The sequence below is a fragment of the Aotus nancymaae genome, unplaced genomic scaffold (assembly GCF_030222135.1).
Source record: "Aotus nancymaae isolate 86718 unplaced genomic scaffold, 86718_ANA_hifiasm-v0.15.2.pri h1tg000058l, whole genome shotgun sequence".
Taxonomy (NCBI): domain Eukaryota; kingdom Metazoa; phylum Chordata; class Mammalia; order Primates; family Aotidae; genus Aotus; species Aotus nancymaae.
In genome coordinates this window covers 20884919-20911408 of record NW_026988472.1, presented here as the reverse complement: position 1 = coordinate 20911408, position 26490 = coordinate 20884919, and the positions used below count along the sequence as shown (strand labels likewise).

Here is a 26490-nt window from a genome sequence, read left to right as displayed (position 1 = left end):
ATTCTAAAGTTGAACTTTTATCAATTCTGGGGTGACCATCTTATCTGGATTTGCCTGGGATTTTCCCGATTTTAGCATTGCAAGTCTCAGGCATAGGGCAAACTGGAATGATTGCTTACTGGCCCTAGTTTATATCTACATTTAACTTAAGGAAAGGAAAGTGTTTATGTGATCATTCATATTTCTTTATGACTACTCATGGTGAAGGAAAGAGAAATTAGTATACTTGCCAGTAGAGCATTTATGTTTATGAAAAATTTAAAGGAAGGGAATTCAACATACAAAAAATAGCATTTTAATTAATACAAAAATTATAGATTACAGTTGTTGCTAAATGTTTTATACTGCATCATTTTAGTTTTCTTTTCTGTATTTTGAACAAAATTTGAGATTTGATATTTTCTTAGATTTTATTAGCATGTCTGCACTGCCAATTCCTATCTCAATCACATAGAGGCACCATCTGTACCTTCAAATAGAATTGTATGTTTTTTATCCTTATTACAAGGACATATTTCTATACATTTCATATATAATATATAAAAGTACTTAATAAGGGTTCTTCCTAAATTTATTCCCTCAACTCCATATCTGAAACTTAATTTTTTTACTTTTCTTTGGGCACACTTCCCAGTAGCAAATCTCCTTTAAACAACACATTTCATTGGTGTCATGAAATAGCTTTGATTCCAGGAAAGAAAAGCTGGTTTTCAGTATTCCTAAATACAAGAGCAGGGCTTATTGTTACTCATCTCCATTGCCACCAGCAACATGAAAAGCAACATCTAAACCCATACTATACTTTTATAATTAGTTTTTTTAGAGTTATTTCTTGCCAGGTTTCTCAACTACAGGGTGTCCACTGTTAATCCTATTTGATCAGTTTCTATTTTAGGAGAAGACTCACAGACATAGCAAATATTTCATTTATTGAACCTGTCACAGTTATGAACTGTCTTTACAAATCCACCAACTTCATTGGATTCCTAAATCTATTAATGGTTAATTGTGTGTGTGTGTGTGTGTGTGTGTGTGTGATGCATGCTGTGTTTTATATATATATATATACACACACACACACATATATACACATACACAAACATATACATATACATACAGTTGTGCTATAGCTGGCCTGGAGCCAGAACCTGAGCAATGCCATTTTATAAGACAAAGCTGTGTCTCCAAAAATGAGTTGTAATAACTGCCCCATTCTCTTTGCAATAACTGCTGACTTGGTTTCTGTAAATAAGACTGCTAGTCTGCTCTGGATAATGTCCACCAGGTGAAGTTGTTTACCTTTCTCATCAGTAACTGACAGAATTGCTGGCCTTTGCTTATCAGAATGCACAGCCCAAGCTAATCTCATCTTGGCCTCTGTGAACTAAGATCTGTAATTTCCACCGGTACCCAAACCATGTGTAAACTAACATTTGTCTTGACTTTTGTGAATCATTTATGTAGCAATTAAAGTGACAATAAGCCCCCGAGCCCTCGGAATGTCCGGAAACCCCCATCCCCGTCCCTGCCCAGGAGGTGATTTACAGAATCCACCAGCCCTCGGAATGTCTGAAGCCCGTTGATCCCCCTCCCCACTCCTCAACCCCACTCCCAAGGTGGTCTTTCAGGTATAAAAAGCCTTGACACTCTCCCCTCGGGGCCGCGGGTTTGAGAGACGTGAGTCCTCCGTGGTCGCGGGCAATAAAGACCCTGCAATTTGGCATACTTTTGTCTTGGTGAATTATTTTAATCTCGCATCCCAATACTACACAGTGACGTAAAAATACACATTGATTTTGGCTATAATTTTTTAAAACCCAAATAAGTTTATTTTATTTTAAAAATGTATACTCTACCTTGAACTTCTAGTACATATAGCTTGCATGGTTGCATGTCAACATAAAAATAGCAAGCATTAGGTGAAAGAAAATTAAATAAATCAGAGGATAATGTGAAGCTAAGACTAAACATAGAAGTAGAAACTATAATAACATTCACATCTAGAGTGTAAGCTTCTAGAGGTAGTTATGATAGTGTCTAGGAGATAACAACAGACCAACTGATCTATATATTGCATAGGACTATCTCAGTATAATATTTCACCTTGTTCCACAGGTATCAGTGCCAAGAACAAACTGGTATTTGTCGAGTTTGGAAAGAACTGACAGAAAACTTTTCAAAGCCCAAAGTTTTTCTCCCACTCTCTTCCCATACCTTTCTTTCTTTGGAAAGAAAACGAAACTTTTTAATCAATTAAATTGACATGTAGTTTATATACACTAAAGTGTACCTATTTTAAGTGTATATTTTGATTAGTTTTGACAAATATATAAACTTGTTTAAGCACCAACACAATTAAGACGCAAAGCATTTCCCAAACCACTAAGTGCTCCCTTGCATCCCATTCTAGTTGATACTCCCCATCTCTAGCCCCAGGAAACCATATCTTCCTTCCGATACTATAGATTAGATTTTTCTTTTCTCAAATGTCATATAAATGGAATCATAGAGTGTATAGTCTTTTGTGCCTGGATTCTTTCCTTCAGCATAATGTTTTTGAGATTCAGACATGTTATGTTTATCAAAAGTTCATTTAGTTTTACTAGTGAGTAATATTCCATTGTGTGGATATACCACAATTTGTTCATTCACCAATTGATGGGAAAATGGTTGTAAGAGAAGGAAATTTGGGGAAAAGATCATGTACATCTATTAACTTGGCTTTATGAATAACAGAATATGTAAAGAGAGAGAGATTCTTGCTAAAATATTCTTTAACTCAGCAACTAAATCTCTATCTTGTTTTCTCTCTCTTTGTGCCTGTTGCTTTTTTTTTGTTAATTAGTAAAAATTTTATTATAGAAACACAAACCTAAATTACTTTAGATTTAATTAAATTCTCATTGGCAAATCAAAGCATGTCATATTTACCATCTTTGGCTCAAATATCATCCCTGAGTGGCAGGCAGATGGCAGACTGTGTTATCCTCTATCAGTTGAAAAGGAAACCCCTGGAAGTAAATTAACATTTTGGGCTTTAGAAGAAAGCTGCGACTGAAACTAGGAACAAAATATAGATTTTTCAAAGCCAAAAGTTTCTCTCCCACTGTCTTCCTATATCTTTATTCTGAAAGAGGGGGAGTGAACAGAATAGCCAAAGTACTGCCTCCTTCCCCTCGTTCCCACCCCAATTTCCTCTTCTCACTTAAACACAAGGAGCAGGTCTTTAACCTATTTTATATATTGAGTTTTAGGTAAAATTTCATTTGCTAAAATATTTCTCAGGTTAAGAAAAGTATTGAAAACCCATTGAACCAAATCTCATAGGAAAATTAGGATTATTTATTTTAAAACACAACCTTCAGTGATATAATAATGTCTTTCACTTATATGGCACTTTCTACTTCTTTAAAGAGCTCTCACAGACATTTCATTTAGCCAGAAGAATAAAGCTAATCAATAAATGTAATTAATTAAGACTCTACATTCACAAATGTCTTAAGTCCAATTAACATTTAATTATCCTTGTTAATTCGAAATGGACCAACTTTGTGTGTTCAAGATTCACAAACAAACTAAAAATTTAATTATAGTAAGTGGTTTCTAACTTCTGTCTCATTTAACTTTGGCTGGAAGGACTAAAAAGTATCCACAGTGGTTAAAACAAATTTAAGGCAATGTATGTGGGTTGCATTTCCTATTTCTTCTGCAAGAGAAAGGTGGTGAAGTAAAATAAGAATATTGAGAACATGCATCTTTTAAACACGCAAAAAATAACTTTCCAAAAATGACTGGTAAAATTTGATATGATGGTCACACACATTTTTAAAAGTGACTTAAAAGTCTTCCAACGGACAAATACTAAAACATCAACAACAGTATAGCCTAACTTTGAGATCAAGAAGACAGGGAAGCCACAGATCCAAGCATAGCAACAATTGGTCCCAAGTTGCCTGGACAGTTAAGAGTTAATTTTTGTCCTGGCATGGTTGTTAATAGCTCCCTCTTTCACTCTCAGAAATGTTCTGATTTGGATGAAATATTATATGGTCACCCTGCCTATAAAGAAACAGAACTGAAATATGACTAGTATGAAAAAGCATTACTCTTTTTCCCATTTTTCCTTCCTCAAAATTTGAGCATCTTCTCAAACAGGCTTCTTTTATTATTTAAACTATAGATATAATGAGGTTTCCTCTCCCTTCTATTCATTTCAATCAGTGGTTTGAAAACATGGGCATTAATTAGAATCACTGAGAAGCTTAAAAATACCAATGTCTGAGAAGAATCTTTGAACAATTAAATCAGCATCTCTAGAGGTGGGAGGTAATCATTGATACTGATTAAAAGATTCCCAGATAATTCTAATGTGCAGCCAGGGTTGAGAATCATTGATTCTGACAGTCATCAAATAATTATTTCTATTACAAAGTACCTGGTATTGTGAGTGATATATGAAATTTAAGATCTCCTTGGGGATAAAGGATGTCCCTGCCCACCATCCTTGATCATGGCATACTCCCTTTGGCTCCATCCTTTGGGTAGCCAAAGGGGCTGCTCATTCCTGTTATCTTCTGATCACACAAAGAGAAACAATTCTATTTTTTCCTCTAAAATCTTCATTCTCTGCAATGATAATATAACAAAGCCAAGTGAAAACCTCCTTGGGCTGGGATAAAGGCACTTTAAGTGACAGTGATAGAGGAATTTAAAGGGACCTTCAAGTTGGCCACTCATTATCTAATGGAAGCTTTGACATTCTGAAAGCTTAGGCAATTGAAGCTAGGTGGCAGTCCTGCTTAGCAATTAAAGAAGACATCATAAAGACAACTATAAAGATTCACACAGAAGAAAACCAAAAAGAACTTGCCACTGATTTAACACCAACATGGGGTCAACAGGGCAAAACTAACTTGCTGATGTTCTTTAGATATAGTCTTCCTCATTAAAGCTCAGGAATTTCCCTAAAATTATAGGCAACTCTTAAAGTCTGATGCTTCTAAATAGGCTCCATGGCCTCTTTACATTCTAGTTTTCTGGAGGTTAACCCCACTTCCTTACTCAAATGTCTGCAAATAGACACTAGTGAATCATTAATCTTCTATAAAATGAAAGAATATGAGGAAGTTATGGAGAATATTGAGAAGCATCTGAAATGGTAATATTTGTGATACACAAAACCATGACAAGCAGTGATTCTTTTAAAATTTGTCTATAAAGATGTTTACCAAAATATTCACAGTGTTCACCTCCAGGTCAGATGATATGTGGGGATTTTTATGTTCCTTTTAGTACTTCTCTGTTTTATTTAACTTGTTTTACAAAAAGCATATGCCATCTTATTTAAAAATATCCATTAGTTATTAGATAATTAGCAGATCATGACTGTTTTCTGTCATGTCTATTCTCAGCTCAAGGCCTGCTATACTTTAATTGATGATTCCTCTAATTAACATTGTTAATGGATGATGCTAGTGTGTGTGCATCCCAGACAATCAATAGATTGTGCTTATACTCGCTCTAATTTGAAAAGCTAACCAGAAGTAGATGTTTTGTTTATTTGCTTCTGTTTTAAGGAATACCCAAGATGAGGACAGGGTCTATTGAGTTGTATAGATTTCACATATTTTAAAGTGTTTAACAAATTATCCCTTAGATAGAATTTTAGAAATTATAAATGAAATTGCTATATCAGAACTAAGAGCTCAGAAAGATTTAATAATTCTTCTAAACACATGTTCATTGAATTATTTGAGTTAAGCACAATACATTAAGGAATGAAGTTGGGAATACAACTGATAGTAACAGTTGAGTATCCCAATGGTTGAGCAATTTCTCTCAAAAATAATGTATAGTTAGATGTTGAGTGAGATTTTTCTGTTTCTCTGGAATTAAAGTTAAGGCCTAAAGCTGATAATAAAAGACTAGTTAGTACCCTAAATCTAAGTTTAGATAGCCATCTAGAATTGAGGCCAGTCACTCCACTACAAAGAATATGAACTGGAGATTAAAAAAAGAAAACAGACTCTACCCTATCCTTCTTAGTATACGCTATGGGAGAACTCAGGGAGAGCCCATGACTCTATATTTGTAAAATAAGCCGTTTTGACCCTTCACCATCACCATTACCATCAACCTTTCTCTGATTGACCTGGGGGCGAAGGTACTTCCCTTTTTCAAAGCCAAGGTGGGTGTTTCAAGAGAATCACTCATAAAGTTATAGATGCCTGTTAGAAAAGGAGACTGGAATTTCACTCCCTCATTGGATGTCTCCTTAGGCCAGACAACTTACTGGACTGTTCCTGTACTACTGGAGGAGGGAAATGAGAATTGGGAGGATGTGGCAAGGTAGAGGACTATGAAGCAGAGAGGGTGCCAGGAATAAATTCCACTTAAATTCATGTTTCCTGAGAGGGCCATAAGATAGAGCCCATATGAACAAAAACAAGGTGCAACTGTGAGCCTTAGTCCTGCAGCAGTGCTGCAGTATGGGAGGCAAGAGGCTGAGCCACAGAGGAATGTGTTGTGGTAGCACCATCTGGGAGATCTAAAGAGATGATCTAGAATGTAGCCCAGAGATAGGAGATAAAATCTATTAAAGAAAATGTTAAAAGACATGGATGAACACAACTCTTCAAAGAGATAACGGATAAGAATTTTCCTGAATTGTTGACAGACCCAAACCTCATTATAAAATTCTTATAAACTTCAATCAGGAAAAATAAGAAAAATCTACACCTTCATATATTTTAGTGAAACTGTGGATTAACAAAGACAGAAAATATCCGAAGCAACCAAGAGGAAAAGACTAACAAACATTTATGAAAGGATGACTATTAGACTAATAGTCACCATTGAAGCCAGAGGCAGTGGAATATCTTTAATATTCTGAGATTAAATAACTGTCAAATTGGAATTTCATACCCATGGAAACTATATTTCAAGAATAAAAATGAAAAAAACTTTTTTGGACAAAGAAAAAGAAAAGACTTTTGTTAGTAGATCATTAAATTCTAAAGGACTGTCATTCAAGCAGGAGAAAATAATGGTGGATATAAGGTCTGAAATGCAAAAAGGAATAATAATGAATAAAATACAAATTGAGAATATGAAAAGCAAGTGAATATAAAGATAGTAACATCTATTCTTTAAACATAAAAATAAGATATAACTAAAATATGGGACAGCTATGTAAGTACACAGGGTGATCATCAGAGATAATACCTGCAGGAAACAGCTACCATGTCTAAGATGGGATGACAGGGGTGGGAACAAATAGAAGTAATTATCAGGACATAGAAGCTTAGAGGCAGGGACCCCAACCTTTTAGGAAGGAGTGCTGCCTGACTGGTCCTAGCATTTCAGGAACTTGAAGAGGCCCTTCAGAGCTGATCCTCAGACCTCTGAAAAATATGTACTTTTGGCTGCCACTGTTGTCTCTGAAGGGGCAAGATCAGTCAGTTCTCAGAATGCCAAAGAAACTGGAGATAGGAACCAACAAATTGATGTTGCTGGGGCAATGCTGCCAGAAGCATTATGCAAAAGTGAGAAAGAATGGTCTCTGCTCCTGCCTTACAAATATCCCTAGGGTCCCTGGCTTAGTCTATGTAGTGTTGCTATGAAGGAATGCCTGAGGGTGAGTAATTTATAAAGAAAAGAGGTGTTTTGGCTCACAGTTAAGTAGGATGTACGAGGAGCATGGTACCAGCATCTGCTTCTGGTGAGACCTTCAGGTTGCTCCCACTCATGGCAAAAGGGAAAGAGGAGCCATGGTGTGCAGAGATCACATGGCAAGAGAGGAAACAAGAGAGAGGGGAGGGAGGTGCCTGGCTCTATTTAACGACCAGCCCTCATGGGAACTAGTATAAGGAGAACTCACTCATTACCATGAGGATGGCGCCAAGACATTCATGAGGGATCTGCCCCCATGACCCAAACACCTCCTACTATAGGCCCTACCTCCAACATTGCGGATTGCCTTTCAACATGAAATTTGGAGGGGACACACATCCAAACCATATAATTCAACCCCAATGCCCCATATTCATATCCTTTTCAAATTGCAAAATACTATCACCCTTTCCCAACAGTCCCCCAAAATCTTCACCCATTCCACCATCAACTCAAAAGTCCAAAGTCTCATCTGAGACTCAAGGCAAGTTCCTTGCACCTGAGTCTGTAAAATCAAAAACAAGTTATTTACTTCCAAGATACAATGGTGATACAGGCACTGGGTAAACATTCCCATTCCAAAATGGAGAAATCAGCCAAAAGGAAAAGATAACAGACCTCATACAATCTGAAACCCAACAGTACAGACATTAAATCTTAAAGCTCCAAAAAATTTTTTGACTCCATGTCCTACATCTATGGCACACTGGTGTGAGAGGTGAGTGCCCAAGGTCTCAGGTAGCCTGCTTCCGTGGCTTTGCCAGGTTCATCCCATATAGCTGCTCTCACTGGTTGGAGTTGAATGTCTGTTCCTTTTCTAGGCTGAGGTTGCATGCTGCTGGTGGCTCTATTAATCTGGGTTCTGTGGCTCTACTAGGCAATGCTCCAGTGGAGAATCTCTGTGGGAGCTCCAAGCCCACATTTCGGCTTGGCATTACGTTAGTAGAGTCTTTCTGTGGGGCTTCACACCTGTGGCAGGCTATGCCTGGGAGCCCAAGCTTTCCAACACATTCTCTGAAATCTAAGTGGAAGCCACCAAGCCTCCTTTACTCTTGCATTCTGACAGCCTTCAGGCTTAACACTAGGTGAAAGCTACCAAGGCTTATGGGTTGTACCCTCCAAAAGACCCAGTGGCCTGAGCAGTATCTGGGGCCCTTTGAGCTGTGGGTGGAGCCAAAGCAGCCAGGATGTGTGGAGCAGTATCCAAAGGTGGTACAAGGTAGCAGTGCCCCAGGCGTGTCCCCTAAAACTAGTCTGTCCCCTAGGTCTCTGGGCCTGTGATAGGAGCTGCTGCCTCAAAGAATTCTGAAATGCTTTGGGGGCCTTTTCCCCATTGTTCTGACTATTATCACCCGGCTCTCTTTTAGTCATGCTCACCTCTTTAGCAAGTTGATGCACCATAGCACCCTTGGGTTCCTCTTTCCTTCTCTACCACATGGCCAGGCTGCTAATTTTCCAAATTTATATGTTCTGCTTCCATTTTAATTATAAATTTCAAATTTAGATTACTTCTTTGCTGCCATTTGTAAGCCGCTAAGAGCAGCCATGCCACTTCCTGAATGCTTTGCCGTTTTTTAGAAATTTCTTCTGCCAGATACCCTAGGTCATCCCTCTTAAGTATGGCTTTCCACAAAGCCCTAGGGGATGGATACAATTCAGCTAAGTTCTTTGCTAATGGGTAACAAGAGTTACCTTTGCTCCAGTTCCCAGCCCCTCATTTCCATCTGAGACCTTGTAAGCCTGTCTGTATTTCTGTCAGCATTTTGATCACATCCATTTAACCAATCTGTAAGAAATTCCAAATTTCCCCTTGTCTTCCTATCTTCTTCTGAGCCTTCCAAACTCTTCAACCTCTGCCCATTACCCAGTTTCAAAGCTGCTTCTACATCGTCAGATATCTTTATAGCAACACCCCACTACTTGGTACCAATTTTCTGTATTAGTCAGGGTCCTCCAAGAGGACAAGAACTAATGGGATATATATAAAATGTATATCATATATATATGATATGTGTGTATATGCATATGTCATATACATAGATATAATATATATAGTATATCATATATCATATACACATATATGTATATAATATATACATATATATGATATATACACATACATACATACATACATGAAAGGGAATTTATTAGGGAGAATTGGCTCACACAATTACAAGGTGATGTCCCATAACAGGCTATCTGGAAACGGGAGAAAGATAGAAGCATGGACTCTAGGGAAGCTTGTAGCATGGCTCAGTCCAAGTCTGTAAGGCCCAAAACCTGGAAAGCTGACAGTGCACCCCCATTCTAAGGCCAAAGTCCTGAGAACCTTGGGGATACTGCTGATTCAAGTTCTAGAGTCCAAAGGTCGAAGAACCTGGTGTCTGATGCCCAAGGGCTGGGGGAGGAAAGGGTGTACTGCTCCAGGAGATAGAGAGATAGAGAGCAAAAGAAAGAAGAGCAAGCAAGCTGAATACCCCCCTTCTTCTTCCTGCTTTGTTCTAGCAACACTGGCAGACCATTGGATGGTGCCTGCCCACATTGAGTGGGGGTCTTCCTCTCTCAGTCCACTGACTCACATGTCAATCTCCTCTGGAAACAGCCTTACCTACATACTTAGGAAAAATGCTTTACCAGCCATCTAGGCATCCCTCAATGGAGTCAACTTGACACCTAATATTAATCATCGTATCCCCTCTTTGGCAAGTCCTAACAAGGAGTCAGTTGGTTGATGAAAAATGTAATTTGCAGGTCCCAGTCCCAGTATCATCAAGTGGAATATAGAAGGGTAGGTTTGGAGCTGAGATATTAATAAATGGGATGTTCATTCAGTACCAGTTTTTCCTAGGTACACCATTTTAATCTGTATATTTAAGGCTCCTTTCATTTCAGCAATGTTTTCTTGATTTATATCTGTGAATTATTTTTATTCTATTGTTCGGTCCTTGGTTGTTGTTGTTGTTGTTGTCGTTTTCATGTGGGCTACAGATTGGTGAAAATAAATCACCCTGTGCACACAACATATGGCTAACTTAATTTCCAATTTGTTTAACATGTCATATATAAACCTAACAGCAGGAAGGTGGATACACAGTATAGCTTAGCTCTGAATTGCTTTCAAAGGTCCTTACCACCACTTCTACTCTTAACAGGGGCTGCCATTGCTCCTTTCTGTACAAGTTGGGGTCCTGCTGGTTCTAAGAAGCTTAATTTCATGTTTGTAATCCAGGGTGATACTCTGGGAAAATACTAATAATGTCATAAAGATAGCTGTACTTTCCTCATTCCAGACCTAATTTAGAATCTCAAATCCTTTTTCCTAATGTCTGAGAAAAGAAATCCAAATAAAAACAAAACATATTGAAGATGAAAAATAAGACAGTGACTAGTTTTAAGAATCTGTTATTTCTGGTTCTATTTAGAGCTCTTGACTAACAAACTTGTCCCCTAATCTTTACCTTTATAGATATCAAGAGGGACTGGGCACGTGAAGTCCAATTGAAGGTTGTTTTATCTGTATGCTGATGCAAACTTTAGTTCACAGAAACCAAAAATTAGGTCTGTAAATTGCATTTTGTTTTAGGGTTGTTGCTTCCCTCCATGCTGATGAGTGTTGTGGGTGGATTTGTGAGCTCTCACTGCTAGTTAAGCATCTGCTATTCATCATCCTGATATAGTCATCTTTTGCATTTTACTTTTCAAATGGCAAGCTTCATCTGAAATTAAACACTTTTTACTAGAGACACTATTTGACTCATGATTTGACAGATTCTAAGCTTAAAGGGAATTGGGGGTCTGATAAAGCATCAGCTACAGGAAGCTGTCATCAACAGGTTTACTTACTTGACTGGAGCCCAAAATGAAGGGAGAATATGAATATTCTCTTGACCTCACTCTCTTCCGGTGACACTTTAGTTCTGGTTCCATCAATTTATATTTTCATTACACCTGCTTTACCGGCCCTGCCCCTTACTTGTATTTTTAGGTCTATCCTATATTAAAAATAATTATATCCTGCCTCCCACGAGCTGCCAAACTCACTGCACTCAAACTTCTTGAAAGAATTCTCATAATCTCACCATTTATCCTCTTGAAATGTGGATTTCATTTCTGCCATCTTTCTGAAACCACTCACCAGTGTCACAGATAACCTACTAATTATAAATCCAATTGCTATATTCTTCTTTCTATTCCTCTCCACCTCTCTCCACCTTTTGATGTTCTCCTCAAGCCTCTCTTCTCCTGACTTTTATGACACTGAAGGCTCTTTGTTCTCCTAATTCTTGATACTCCTTCTCTGACTCTTGCACTGATTTTCTTCCTCCTCTTGCTTCTAAAGGCTCTCCAAGACTCTGTCCTTGGTTCTTATTTTTTCTTTCTCTTGAACCTTGATGAATGAATCAAAGTGCATTGTTTTATCTACGAAAACTATATCTCTTTATGCAGTTATTTCTTCAAGCTCTATTTATACGTTCACAACTTCCTAATGGACATTATTCCCTGTATAATCCAACAGAATATCATACTCAACATGTCCAAAGTAAATTCATTATGTCCTCCCACAAATTATATCCTTTTCCTGAAAGCTCAAAGCCTATTTTTTGCTCTTTTCAGTATCTAATCAATTGCCAAATTTGTAAGCTCTCTGCCTTTGCAACATTTGCATTTGACCCGTTATTCCATTCTCACTACCGCTACCCTACTCCCAATCCTCACAATCATGCATATTGTCTTTTCTAATAACCTTCCAATTTATCTTTCCCTTTCCCTCATTCCTTTCCTACTCCAACTCATCATATCCAACAAAGTCAAATTAATTTGCTAAAGGAGTGCAATGATCACTCACCTGCTCAAAAACCTTAGTAGCTCCTACTTCTTTTTTAGTTGAGTGAAAATTTACCATTCCTATGTTTAAGTTCCTCTGTGATCTATCCCAGTCCATCTACGCTTGGCTTCTACCATACCCTACAAGAAAACGGAATTATTTGTTGTTCCCTAAACCTGTTCCCAGATTTCCTACTTCCATGCCTTTTCTCATGCCACTACCCTCATCTCCGGTTGTTAAAATCCTGACCAACATTCAGTATCATTTTGGATGTCTTCTCTTGTAAAGACCTGGGTGAAACTTCTGCCAAGACCCCAGCTGAAACTTCCATTACAGAAATTATTATATTGTGCATTTGATTACAGTTTTCTGTGTACTTGTTTTATGTCACTAGTCAGACTGGAACCTTTATGTTTTACTGAGTAACACATTGGACAGTGTTAGTGCTCCAGACAGGTTCCTTCAGATTGTTTTTGCCATTTTACTATATGTGTCCTTCTTCCACTGATTTCAGTGTTCTTTGAATTGCCACCTTTCAGTGGGGTCTTCTTTGAAAGCTGCCCTTAGGCTATTGGAGCTATTTTGCCCACAGGTCAGCGGATTAGTTCTGGGAGTTTCCATCCCTCACCCCTACATGGGGGTGGCTGTTAACCAATGGCTATAGAATGTGGGAGTTTGAAAGCACAACTGCCTGATCTCAGGATGATGTAACTTGGAGGCCTCACACTGCAGAATTTCCCTGCAGGATCAGGCTGAAATTACCTCTTACAGAATGTCTGCCAAAATTCTGCCCTTGCTTCTTCTCTGCTCATCTCATCTTCCTATCTCTCAGGGTCTGCTGCTGGGGAACCATGGCTAGGAAAAGTCATGTTTTAGAGTACTTGCCATGTGTCAGGCACCATGCTAAATGTCTACATATATAATTTCCCCTAATTTAATCCTCTCAACCACCTGGAGAGCTAATTATTATTCTGATTAATAAATGAGTGAACTGGCCTTTGAAGAAATTAAGTAACTATTTTCAAGGCTATATAGCTAGTAAGTGGCAATGCCAAGAGTCCAAACAAGGCTTCAGAGGTGGCTCAGCCAACCAATTTGCTATACTCCTTCTGAAACTACTTCATGAAGAAGAGACTTCTAATATGGCCCCCCATGAGCCCTGTCTCCTGGTATTCACACCCATGTACAATTCTCTCCCCTTGAGTGTGAGCTGGACCTAGTAATTTGCCCCTAACAAATAGAATGTGGCTAAAGTGATTTCACTTCCATGATTAGTTACTTAAGACTGGCTTCTATCTTGCTAGCAGAACATTTTGCTGGCTTTGATTAGTCAAGTTGCTCTGTTGGATAAGCCCATGTGACAGGGAATTCAGAGTGCCTTCCACTCAGAAGTCAATGAGGAACTGAGGCCCTGAAACATGCCAGCAACCACATGAATGAGCTAGGAAAGGAGTCCTTCCCTGCTGCAGCCTTGAGACGAGACTGCAGCCGTAGTCAACATCCTGACTGCAGCCCATGAGAGACTTTGTGTGAGGGGGCTCAGATAAGCTGTGCCTGGATTTCTGACCCACAAAAACTAGGAGATAATAAATTATATATATATTATATATATATAATATGACATTATTTGAGACAGGGTCTCGCTCTGTCACCTAGGTTGCAACCTCCATCTCTGGGGTTCAAACTATTCTCATGCCTCAGCTTCCCATGTAGCTGGGACTACAGGCATGCATCACTGGCTGATTTTTGTATTTTTAGTAGAGATGAGGTTTCACAATGTTGCCCAGGCTGGTCTCGAACTCCTGGCCTCAAGCTATTCACCTGCCTCTGCCTCCCAAAGGGCTGGGATTACAGGCATGAGCCACCATGGCCAAGCAGTGTGTGATATTTTTTAAAAGCTTCTTGGAAAACAGAGAGTCAACCTTGTTATTCAGTGTAACACTTGAAACCTCCAGCTCTGTGACTTACCAATAGATGCTACTAATAATCTATCACCTCTGCTGATTTTACAGTCCAATAATCTTAGCTAGGATGGTGATGATAAACTGCTTGAAAAGCATTAACTTTCCAGTGTGATAGGTACTTGATACCCTTAGAACGAAGTAAACAACAAATAAATTACCAGTGAAGATTGGGTAAAGATATTATTTTAATGCATCCAAAATAAGCCTTTGGTTTTGTGCTTGTTTCAATCAATTAATCAATCAATAAGGGACAGTACAAATTGGGCACCAGCTGGCTTGTTGCTCAACCATAAGCAAAGCTGTGTTCAGCACCTCCCAGTCAACTGCATGTTTTCCAACGTGTGCCTCTCTCTGCCCCTGCATACTCACCCACATAACAGCACATTGTCATGTAAATGGAAATCAACCAAAGATGTTTTTCCAACTCTTTATTCCTCTCGTTGCCATGGGATTACAGATCAAAAATCAGAGAAGACAGATGTAAAATAGAAAAAGATGCAGCCCTCCAACTACCTCAGCTGCCTTAAAAGCATCCTTTGAGTAGGCAAGAAAAGGTAATAATGGGATGGATGACACTGAGCGACAGTCAGCCACGATGACGGTAGGAGTAGAAAAAAGCTAGAAGATAAAGGCAAATACATAATGTCCCTTGACCCACAGGGAAACATGCACATCTTCCCCATCCCTTTCAAACAGTGGTTAGCAACAACTTGGGCAAACAACTGTCCTGATTTGTCAGAAACTATCCTCATTTTAGCACAGAAAGTCCTGTGTTTCTGCAAATAGCTCAATCCCAGATAAGCCAGAATGGTTGGTCACCCTAGTAACAACCATTAACTCCAAAGGGCTCATTTCCATTGACATTTGCTTTTTTAATTCAGAGTCAATAAAAAGATGTCTTCTTAAACTTTTCTCTTTGAAAGCTATAAATATTCTATTGGCAGAATTCATTTTTAAAAAAAATTTTTTTTTTTTTTGAGATGGAGTCTCGCTTTGTCATCAGGCTGGAGTGCAGTGGCAAGATCTTGGCTCACTGCAACCTCCATCTCCTGGGTTCAAATCATTCTCCTGCCTCAGCCTCCCGAGAGGCTGGGACTACAGGCACACGTCACCACACCCAGCTAATTTTTGTATTTTTAGTAGAGATGGGGTTTCACCATCTTGGCCAGGCTGGTCTCGATCTCTTGACCTCCTGATCCACCCGCCTCGGCCTCCCAAAGTCCTGGGATTATAAGCGTTAGCCACCATGGCTGGCTGAATTTTTTTTTTTAAGGTAGGGCCATAAATTCTATTTCTCTCACAAAAAGTGAAAAAATACATTAGAAGGTTTTACTAATTATACTCTGGTATTACATTTGAGCTGAAAGGTGAGGGAAGGAGATAGGAGAGTGAGTTTGGAAGACAGAAAGCTATCAAAAATATGGACTAAGGGTGTATTAAAACTTGCTGGTACATTATTAATTGATGAAATCATTTGGCTGAATACAAAGGCACAGTTAGATACGTCAGTAGTAACTCTTTAAAGTCTAAATATTTGGACCCTACAGTTTGCAAATTTTACAGCTAGAAGACACCTTGGAAGCAATCTAACCCAAACTCCTACTTTTTAGACAGCATTCAAAGAAGCTCAAATTTGCATTTTGCTGCCTGTTACAAACTACAGCTTTGGGGAGATCTTAATAGTTGTTACATGATAAAAAAAAGCTTCCTTGGTCACATAAGTTTAGGAAATATCAAGGTAAGCAATGTCAAACAAGTTTCTTGACTGCAGAAATTTCCTAGGCATCTTACATGCTTGCAATCAGCTACTCTCATTCAAAGATGTACATTAGAATCACCTGGGAAACTTTTAAAAGCTACAATTGACTGGGTCCCACCAAGATCTAGGAAATAGAAAATTACTCTCTGGATATTTCTGTTGCTCACCCTGATTAAGAATCACCAGCTGGCTGGGCACGATGGCTCATGCCTGTAATCCCAGCGCTGTGGGGGGCTGAGGTGGGTGAATCACCTGAGGTCAGGTGTTTGAGACTAGCCTGGCCAGCATGGAGAAACCCTGTCTCTACTAAAAATACAAAAATTAGCCAGGTGTGGTGGCGCATGCTTGTAATTCCAGCTACTCGGGAGGCTGAGGCAGGAGAATCGCTTGGAACCAGGAGGTGGAGGTTGTGGTGAGCTGAGATCATGCCATTGCACTGCAGCCTGGGTGACAAAAGTGAAACTCCATCTGAAAAAAAAAAGAATCACCAACTATATTCTTGAGCTCTCTATTCTGTTCCATTGGTGTATGTGTCTGTTTTTTATGGCAATAACACACTGTTTTAGTTACTATAGCTTTATAATATATTTCCAAGTCAGGAAATGTGATGCTCCAGTTTGTTCTTTTTGCTTAAGCTTGCTTTGAATATTTGGGGTCTTTTGTGGTTCAATATGAATTGGGGTTTTTTCTATTTCTGTGAAAAAAATTATTGAAATTGGTTCAATATGAAGTGGGGGTTGTTTTTTCTATTTCTTTTTTTTTTTTTTGCAACAGGTTTTAAAAAAAATTATTTATTATACTTTAAGTTCCAGGGTACATGTGCAGAAAGTGCAGGTTTGTTACATAGGTACACAAGTGCCATGGTGGTTTGCTGCATCCATCACCCCGTCATCTACATTAGGTATTTCTCCTAATGCTGAGGAATGTTTTACTTCCAATTAGGTGGTCAATTTTAGAATAAGTGCAATGTGGTGCTGAGAAGAATGTATATTCGGTGGATTTTGGGTGGAGAGTTCTGTAGACGTTTTATTAGGTCTGCTTGGTCCAGATCTGAGTTCAAGTCCTAGATATCCTTGTTAATTTTCTGTCCATTGATCTAATATTGACAGTGGAGTGTTAAAGTCTCCCACTATTATTGTGTGGGAGTCTAATTCTCTTTGTAGGTCATTAAGCACTTGCTTTATGTATCTGGGTGCTCCTGTATTGGGTGTGTATATATTTAGGATAGGTAGCTCTTCTTGTTGCATTGATCCCTTTACCATTATGTAATACCCTTCTTTGTTTCTTTTGATCTGTGAATTCATAGAAGTAGAGACTAGAACAGTGGTTACCAGGGGCTGGGGTAAGGGTGGGGGAAAGACTGGGGAGAAGTTTGTCAAAGGATACAGAATTTCAGTTAGACAGGAGGCATAAGTTCATGAGTTTTATTGTAAAACATGGTGACTATAGTTATTAATGTATTATATTCTTGAAAATTGCTAAGAGGCTAGATTTTATGTTCTCACCACAAAGTAAGCAAGGTAATGCATATGTTAATTAGCTCAATTTAACTATTGTACATTGCATAAATATTTCAAAACAACATTTGTACATGATAAATATATACAATTTTTGTCAATTAAAAATTAAAATTGGCCAGGCATGGTGTCTCATGTCTATAATCCTAGCACTTTGGGAGGCCAAGGTGGGTGGATGGCTTGAGCCCAGAAGTTCAAGATCAGCCTGGGCAACATGGTAAAACTTTGTCTCTATGAAAAATACAAAAATTAGCCAGGTGTGGTGGCATGTACCTGTAGTCCCAGCCACTTGGGAGGCTGAGGTGGAAGGAAGGTTTGAGCCTGGGAGGCAGACGTTGCAGTGAGCTAAGGCTGTGCCACTGCACTCCAGCCCAAGTGAGACTGTCACAAAAACAATTAAAATTAAATTAATTTTAAAAAGAACTACTGGCAGCTGGGTACGGTGGCTGACACCCATAATCCCAGCACTTTGGGAGGCTGAGGCGGGTGGATCATGAGGTCAGGAGATCGAGACCATCCTGGCTAAAATGGTGAAATTCCATCTCTACTTAAAATACAAAAATTAGTCAGGTGTGGTGGCACATGCCTTTAGTCCCAGCTACTTGGGAGGCTGAGGCAGGAGAATTGGTTGAACCCAGGAGGCGGAGGTTGCAGTGAGCTGAGATCATACCACTGCACTCCAGCCTGGATGACAGAATAAGGCTCTGATACCCCCCAACAACAACAACAAAAAAAAAACAAAAAAAAAAACTACTGGCTAATATGTACTGTGAATCTATGAAAGGAAAAAAAAGTCTGCAATATTTTCTAACCTTATTCGACAATATATGTTTTTCTTCCTTCCTTTCTTCCTTCCACCCCCTTTCTTTCTTTTTGTTTTGGCTTTGGAAGATACTGATTTATATTTGAGGTTTTATTTGTTTGATCAACAAGGTGAAAAATAGAAAATTATTAATTCTGTCTCTAAATATACTTTATTTAAAAACAGATTATGCTTTAATTTTTAATATGAAAAATTTAAATCATATGGAGAACTAAGGAGAGCAGAATAATAAAAATAAACTCTTTGGTACTATCACTTAGTTTCAACAGTTATAAACACATGACCATCTTGATTCACTATATTCTCACCTACTTCCCTTCTCTCCCTACCACAGGATTCTTTTGAAACAAACCCCAGATAACAATATTATTTTATTCATAAATACTTGAAGATCTATCTCTAAAAGATTAAACATTTTAAAATATAATTGTAATACCTTTATCACATAAAATTAATAATTATTTAATACTGTTAAATATTCGGTCAGTATGCAAATTTATAAGAATTGACACCCTCATGATAATGAATCTTCCTAACCTAGAACATGTTATATCTATTTATTTGTTCATGTCTAATTTTGTATATTTCAGCAATGTGTTTTAGTTTTTCTCATGTAGGTTTTGAAACTTTTTAAAGTAAGTTTTCACCTAGGTATTATATTTTACTAATTTTGGTTTATGTTTTGCCATTTTAAATGACGTCTTCTCTTTCATTATATTTTCTAACTTGTCATTGCTTGTATATGCGAATTTTAATCAGCTTTATTAAGGTCTAATCTACATGCAACAACACGCACAAATTTTAAGTACACAGTTCAATGAGTTTTGGTCAAAAGTATATACCCATTTAACCACCATCCTCACTGATTTTTAAATGTTGATTTCATAACCTGCTAACTTACTAAATTCCATGTTCTAATATATACTCTCAAAGTTCTTACTAGCTTTAGTCAATTATTAAAAAGGTATCACACTCCAATTTCTGTTTTTGGTTTTGCTTTTTACTCTAACCCACCATGCCAAAAAGATTTTTCTAGTCAATGTTGTAATAGAAATAAATTCAATGTCAAATTGTGACTGATCCTAGAGATTTAAATTGTTATTACAGGCATAAAGAAACATGATCCTCTTTGCAACAGGTGTCATGCTAAATACAAGTTTAGTGATGTAAGCAGCTAATAATAATTAGAATGTGAGCTGACTCAAGAATAGATATCCGGCTCATTAATATTTGCTTCAGAGAAATAGGCTCAAATGTTCTGAGTAGGTACATGCCCTGGATGCTTAGATGAAAAAGTTTATGGCCAAGCCCAGCACTAAGGCTATCATTACTCAGAGAACTCCATGTGACCCCTAGCTGGACAAAAATGTGTTTACCAAGCCCCAGCTGTTATATTTATGAATGTTTGGGAAGCTGCAATGACTGGCATTGGTCTCAGTGCCCCTAAAACGTGATGAGTTTATTTGAAAGTTGCAAGGCAGGCAACTCACTCACCTAGATGAGACTAGGAGAAAAGCAGTAGCTTTTCATGGGAGTAGGAGCTTTCCAGGCTGAGTATCCTCTGGGGTCATCAACACCCTGAGGTTAGTCTGGTACCTAACTAGGAGCAAGGTAATGAGCAATATATAGAGCAAAGGTGGTAGGGGCAGAAGGGTGAGGCATGCTGGTTGGAAGAAAAAAAATGGGTTATTCCAGAAGCTCTTAGAGCTGATAGAGACTGTAGTACATAATTTAATACTTGACCCTTGTCTTTATATGAGGTTTTGAAAAAGTGGATCTTGAGCAAGGATTTGAGTACAATTCGTTTATTGGATGAGGGGATATAATCTCAGGAAGCATGGCAAAAGAAAAGAAGGAAAATCAATACACTGGGTGTAAATGAAAGGGTTACTACTGTGGACAACTGGGGCTCAATGTCAGTGGCCACCTTCTGAGATATTGTGTAAAACATGCCTCAGAAATGTCCTGCTGATTGCTGAGGATGCTCAGATATGTATCCACTCATTTTCATCTCTAGTTGGTTTAGGGTTGCTATTAGGGAAGGGGTGGAAGTTAACACTTGACACTTCGGGCCTACCCTACTGGCAAACCAAGCATGCTCCCATAGCCAGAGAGTGCCCTCTGGCAAAGAACTGTATGGGTATGGGAATTATTTACAGGAAATATCTAGGGTAGAGCAAGAGGATAGGAGAGCTACAATTTCCTGTTGCTTATGTTGCTCTCTGGTTGTTTTTTATGCGTGAGTTTTACAGCAATGAAAACCCATTGCAGGGGTCACAGCTTATATTTGTGTTGATTCCCCCCACAAATTCTAAATTCTGGAGAGCTCCTTGCCACTGAAAGATTAAATTCATTAAGCCCTCCATGATTGGGGGGCCCTGCCTTCCTCTCCAGACTTTTCTTTACAGTCCAATTTCTCATCCCAGGCATCCCAGCCATTCCTCAAGTGGCTTCTCTCTGCGTAGAATATCCCTTCCTCCCTTGTCCAATGGGTCAACACTGTTAATCTGTCAGGATCAGCTAAGTAGCTCTTCTTAAAGTATTCCAAGTTTTCCCCAAGTAATCATGCTTTCTTTTGCAAACCACTACCTGGTTCTTACTTCTCCTATACAATTTATCATACTGTACTGAAGTCCTGCCTAATAGAATGTGAGCTTATTGAGGAAACACACATCATTGAGAAATATGTCTTTATCCAAAGCACCCAGCTCAGTGCCTGCTATGGAGTCGATGCTCAATAAATATTTTTGGAATGAATAAATGAATGTTACCAATAGATACTTTCTGACTAAATGAAACAAGGAGTTAGACATACCCTCTTTGGATACCCTAAAATACCCCTCAAATATTTGTAGATAGAATGTGTGGTCAGGAAGAATATTCCCCAGAATAGTGTGTCAATGCCCTTCAGCCAAAGATGACCAGGAGCAAGGCTTTAATTCAACAACATGGGTTTTTACTCATTGCAGTGAGAGGAAACACACATCATGGGGGACCTTACAGTGTCTCAGTAAGAGTCTGTTAGAAAGAAGCTATTATAGAATTGGGGCTTTGGGTGAATGATAGGGGAGGGGAACAAAGAAGCAGGGATTTGCTCTTGATCAGATGCTATCAGAAGTGGAGCAATCCTATGATTGGGTCTATTGTGAAAGGCATAGTAGGTCTGATTTTGTCTGTGCTTAGACAAAATTATGAAGTGACCTTGTTTTGTTTCATTTTCTAATGGTCTCAGGGTATCTTTATCTGTGTTTGGTATTCTGTGAGATTGTTTACGTCCCACAGGAAAAAAAAATGGCCTGGCTATGAGCATTTGGCCAGCTTGTAATAATACTGAGGTATAACTGTGAACATCAGATAAGTTCTGAACATCAGGAGATGGTTTTTTTGAGACGGTGAGAGTAAGGCCCAAAAGAATAAGATTATATGTATAGGTACTGATAGCACTCACAAGTGTGAAATGAGAGCTGAATAGAAGTAGAGACTAAAACTGAAAAGCAAACTCAATCTTCCATCATGCTCTGTGACCTTTGAGGTTGAGAACAATCTTAAATCCTGAAGCTCTGCATAGTCTCAAATGTATATAACGGCTAAAAAATTGATTTTTTCAACAGAAAAGCAAGCAGCACAGATCCTCCTTTGAAGATATAAACCATAAGGCCTGAGAAGTTAAAATACTTAATACAGCAGCAATATCACTTGTGTAGCAATAAAATAATAGGATTTCCTTTTCTTTGCCTCCTTGTTTTGGCTATTACCTCTTTTAAAAAATTGTTGACATCCTTTTGGGGGATAAGAGTTAGATAACAAATCTGAAAGTATATAATTTATGTTTCAGAATAAAAAAAGAATATGAAAGTTTCTGCTGGTTAAATTGTTCATGAAGCCCTGCAACTGGAAATCTAAGTCCAAGTGGTCACTTAAAAGCCATTACACTATTTATTCAACAAATTGTTTTAGGGCACTTAGTATAAGTTAGGTACTATGCTAGATGTAGGAGTTACGAAGATGAATAAAACAAATTCTTGTATTAGAAGAGCTTACAGTCCAGCAGAGGAGACAAATGATCACTGACAAAAAACAAAGCTACTAACTCTCTGTCAGAGTGTTCACCCCTGGCAAAAGGAAGTGACATAACAGTTGCTAGACACAGGGAAAGTATAGCCATGAGCAACTGGGTCCCAGTAAATAGCCAGTCTGATCTAAATTTTCTGAGATTGATTTTGGGGCGATTATAATTTCAAACTTACAGAAAAGTTGCAATAATAGTACAAGAACTCCAGTTTAGCTTTCATACTTATTTGCAAGTAAGTTGGAGATGTTGTGCCCAGCTACTCCTAAATACTTTAGTGCGCTTTCTTTTTTTAAAAAAAAATTTATTTCCATAGGTTTTTAGGGAACAGGTAGTATTTGATTACATGAGGAAGTTCTTTAGTGGTAATGTGTGAGATTTTGGTGCACACATCACCTGAGTAGTATACACTGAACCCAATTTGCAGTCTTTTATCCCTTACCCCTATCGCACCCTTCCCTCTGAGTCCCCAAAGTCCATTCTATCATTCTTATGCCTTTGCACCATAGCTTAGCTCCCATTTATGAGTGAGAACATACAATGCTTGGTTTTCCATTCCTGAGTGTCTTCACTTAGAATAATAGTCTCCAGTTCCATCTACATTGCTGCAAACACCATTAATTTGCTCCTTTCTAGGGCTGAGTAGTATACATACACAACTTTATCCAGTCGTTGACTGATGGGCATTTGGGCTGGTTCTATATTTTTGCAATCGTGAATTGTGCTGCTATAAACATGCATGTGCAAGTATCTTTTTGTAGTGTGTGTTTCCAAAAAGGAAGAAAATTCCCCTACCTAACCACCATGGAATTATTCAAGTCAGGAAGTTTATCATTGATACAATACCATTATCCACTCCATGGTCCATTTTCAAATTTTATCTCAATGTCTTTTATAGTATTTTGTTTCCATACCCTGCTCCAATCCAGGTTCATGCATTAAGATGTCATTCTGTTTTTTTTTTTTTTTAAGTCTTTATTAACCTAGGGTAATTCCTCAGTCTTTCTGTCTTTCTTGACCCGAAACACTTTGAGAATTCAGGCCAGTTATTTTGTAGAATGCCCTTCAATTTGGATGCATGTGACGTTTCTCATTATGATATTCAGGGCACAAATTTTAGCAGGAATAAATGGTTGATTTAAAATCCCAGAATAGCTGCCTCTACCCACGTCTCCCTCACTTTCACCTGACATTGTGCACAATTGGGAAGCTTTTGAGGTTTCCTGGCGAAATCCAGACTTTTATCTGCTTTCTCCTATGATCTCTAATTTAGCCATCAGAATTGCTAAAATCCTGAGCAGAATGTCTGCTTCTTGGGGAGTTTACACTCAGCAGAAAGCTTACATTAATTAAAAACTCATTCCTAATGTGTTTCCCTCTCCACCTCAATCCCCCAGGGATTAGTACCTGCTTCATTATTATTGTGATGAATAAATTATTCATCAGGATGGCTAAATGGCTTACAGAGATAAATAACAGACATGAGTGTAATAAAGATATTCCCCTTTTCTAAATAAGTAGCACTTGTAACTCAACCTGTAAGACTGCACTTCTTTCCAGAGAGGAAGAGTCCTCTAAATGGTATCTGAAGAACAAAGAGCTTTAAACAGGCCCTTGTGCAAAAGAGTTCAAGGCCTCAGTGATGCCTAGAGTTCTGATTATACCAATTCAGTCCCTGCTCCCTCACTCTGGTATATCCAAGGCTACCACAAAGTGGAAGGAGGAGGATGTGTGGGCGAAGAGTGGGTGGAGAAGACTTCCAAGAATTGGAAACTACGCAGACTAGCAGCCGGTAGTTAATTAGTTTTAGTTCTGAAATGACCCCTTTGTGCAGCTTGTCCTTCCTGAGAAAGAGGTTAAAATGCTGCCATAGCTGCTTTTTAACAGTATAGTGTTTAAAACAATTAATTCCAGGGCCTAAATAAGATGGCTCTACTTATTTGGTTGAGGAAAGAGTGATCCTCCTTCATTTTCTTTTTCTCCCCTCCTACTCACTGAACATCATATCAAAAAATGAGCAAATTCCTACATTTTACTTCCTATTCCTATAGAAGCTATTTAGACGGAGGAATGATCATTAAAGGACATTCTAGAATCTAAAGTTATCTGTTTTTCTGAAATTGGGAAGCAAGCTTGAGATGTTACTAGCATAGCTCAGACACAGTTGATAAAAGTAGCTAACATCTATTGTGCATTTAGCATGTGCTGGGCCATAGCTTAAGTGCTTTTCATGGTTTGTCTCATTTAATCATCACTATGATCTATGAGTTGGGTAGTGTCATGATTATGAGCATGTATGTCCAGTTTTTCAGATGAATAAGCTGGTGCTGAGAAAGGTGAAGGGACTGGGCCAAGGTGAGTTAGAATGGAGGCGGGATTTAACCACAGGTAGTCTGGCCCAGAGCCTATTGCTCAACCACTGTGCTATCTGCCTTCCAGCGTCCATTTGCCCCCAGTCTAGTGGGTGCCATAAAAGAACTAAGAGAAGAAGATGAATCCAGACTAGAAGTGCTTGGGCTCCTGGCTAGGCCAGGAACCTCACCAGTTGGAGACCCTGGACCCCCTGGACAAGCTTGCTGCAGGTGAAGAAAAAAAATCCAGCCCTGCTCAGCCTGGAGTGAGAAGGTGACCAGGTGGTCGTGGCAGTCACCCACAGCAATGAGCAGCATTATCTTCATGTTACCTGCAGCAGGACAGTGGTGAACCAATTGCCCAAGATCTGACCCAGGTTGTTGGGAGAGGCCACAGGGGTTCCACTGTCTTTTCAGAAACCCATATTTAAGGGAACATATCTGAAGGAAATGGAGATACTTTTGTCAGCATTTGGAATACAAAATGGTTGCCAAGTCATGTTAATTGGGAAAAAGAACAGTCCCAGAGGCAGAGGTTGGACTAAATAAATTAAAAGATTTGGAGAAGCCTGTGAAGAAAGCTGACAAACTGTAAGAGTTGAATAAATATCTAACTGGACTCCAGCAAGGTTTTCTGGCCAAAGATTTGCAAACTGAAGCTCTCTGCAAACTTGATAGGAGAGGAAAAGCCACAACTAGTTTATGAAGATCTTGGAAGATCCTGATCTTGAAACTGATCCTGCCAGAAAATTTCAAAGACAGTAGATAAAAAAGGAAAGATTTGGTAAAAACAAGTTCAGGTGTTCGTAGCTGAGTGTGGTACAGTGGAGCTGAACATCTGCCAGGAGACCCAGCAGCTGCAGTCTACAAACTTGGCCCTGGCCGAGTAAGGTGTGGTAGAAAGAGGCTGTGCTGCCCTGAAGGACAGTACCACCAGCTCTGCCCACTCTGGATTTATTCTAGGGACAATTGGCCTATTGCTAATTTTCCTAATTCTATCTCGGTTTTCAGTGAAAAACTGTTGTCCTTATGATCTTCAGTAAGGCACCTGTTTTCTCATTGTGTTTCTGTGGCTGTGTGGTCCAGCAGCCTCCCTTTTTTGGAGAGGGCCTCCCCTGTTAAGTTTTCCCAGCTATCTGACCTTCTGATGCGTTCTTTGGGCTGGTGAGATCTCTCCTTTGTCCTGAGCTAATTCTAGATTTATAGGCCATGCTGGTCTTCAGATACACAAGAGCTTTTTTGCTCTTGTGATCACACAGTCCCATAGATGTAAAACCAGTAACACTAGGAGGTTGCATCTATAGTCAGGAATGTTGAGAATGGCTTAGAACAGGTGTTTGGCACATAGTAGTCCAAGTATCCCTCATTATGACCTAATGCCAGAACATCAGGCTGGGTTACTGGTTTACAGACATTGTTCTTACCTCTTAGTGACCTGACTAGCCACAAGACTATCAGGGAGCCATTCCTGGGATAAAGCCTATGGTCAATGCATGTACTTCCTTGCCCCA

General features: G+C 38.8%; 1 pseudogene; it reads left to right on the top strand.

Moving 5' to 3' along the window:
- LOC105714265 (BAG family molecular chaperone regulator 1-like) overlaps positions 1-25869 on the top strand; it is a 49449-nt pseudogene extending 23580 nt beyond the window's left edge.
- The last annotated feature ends 621 nt before the right edge of the window (positions 25870-26490 follow it).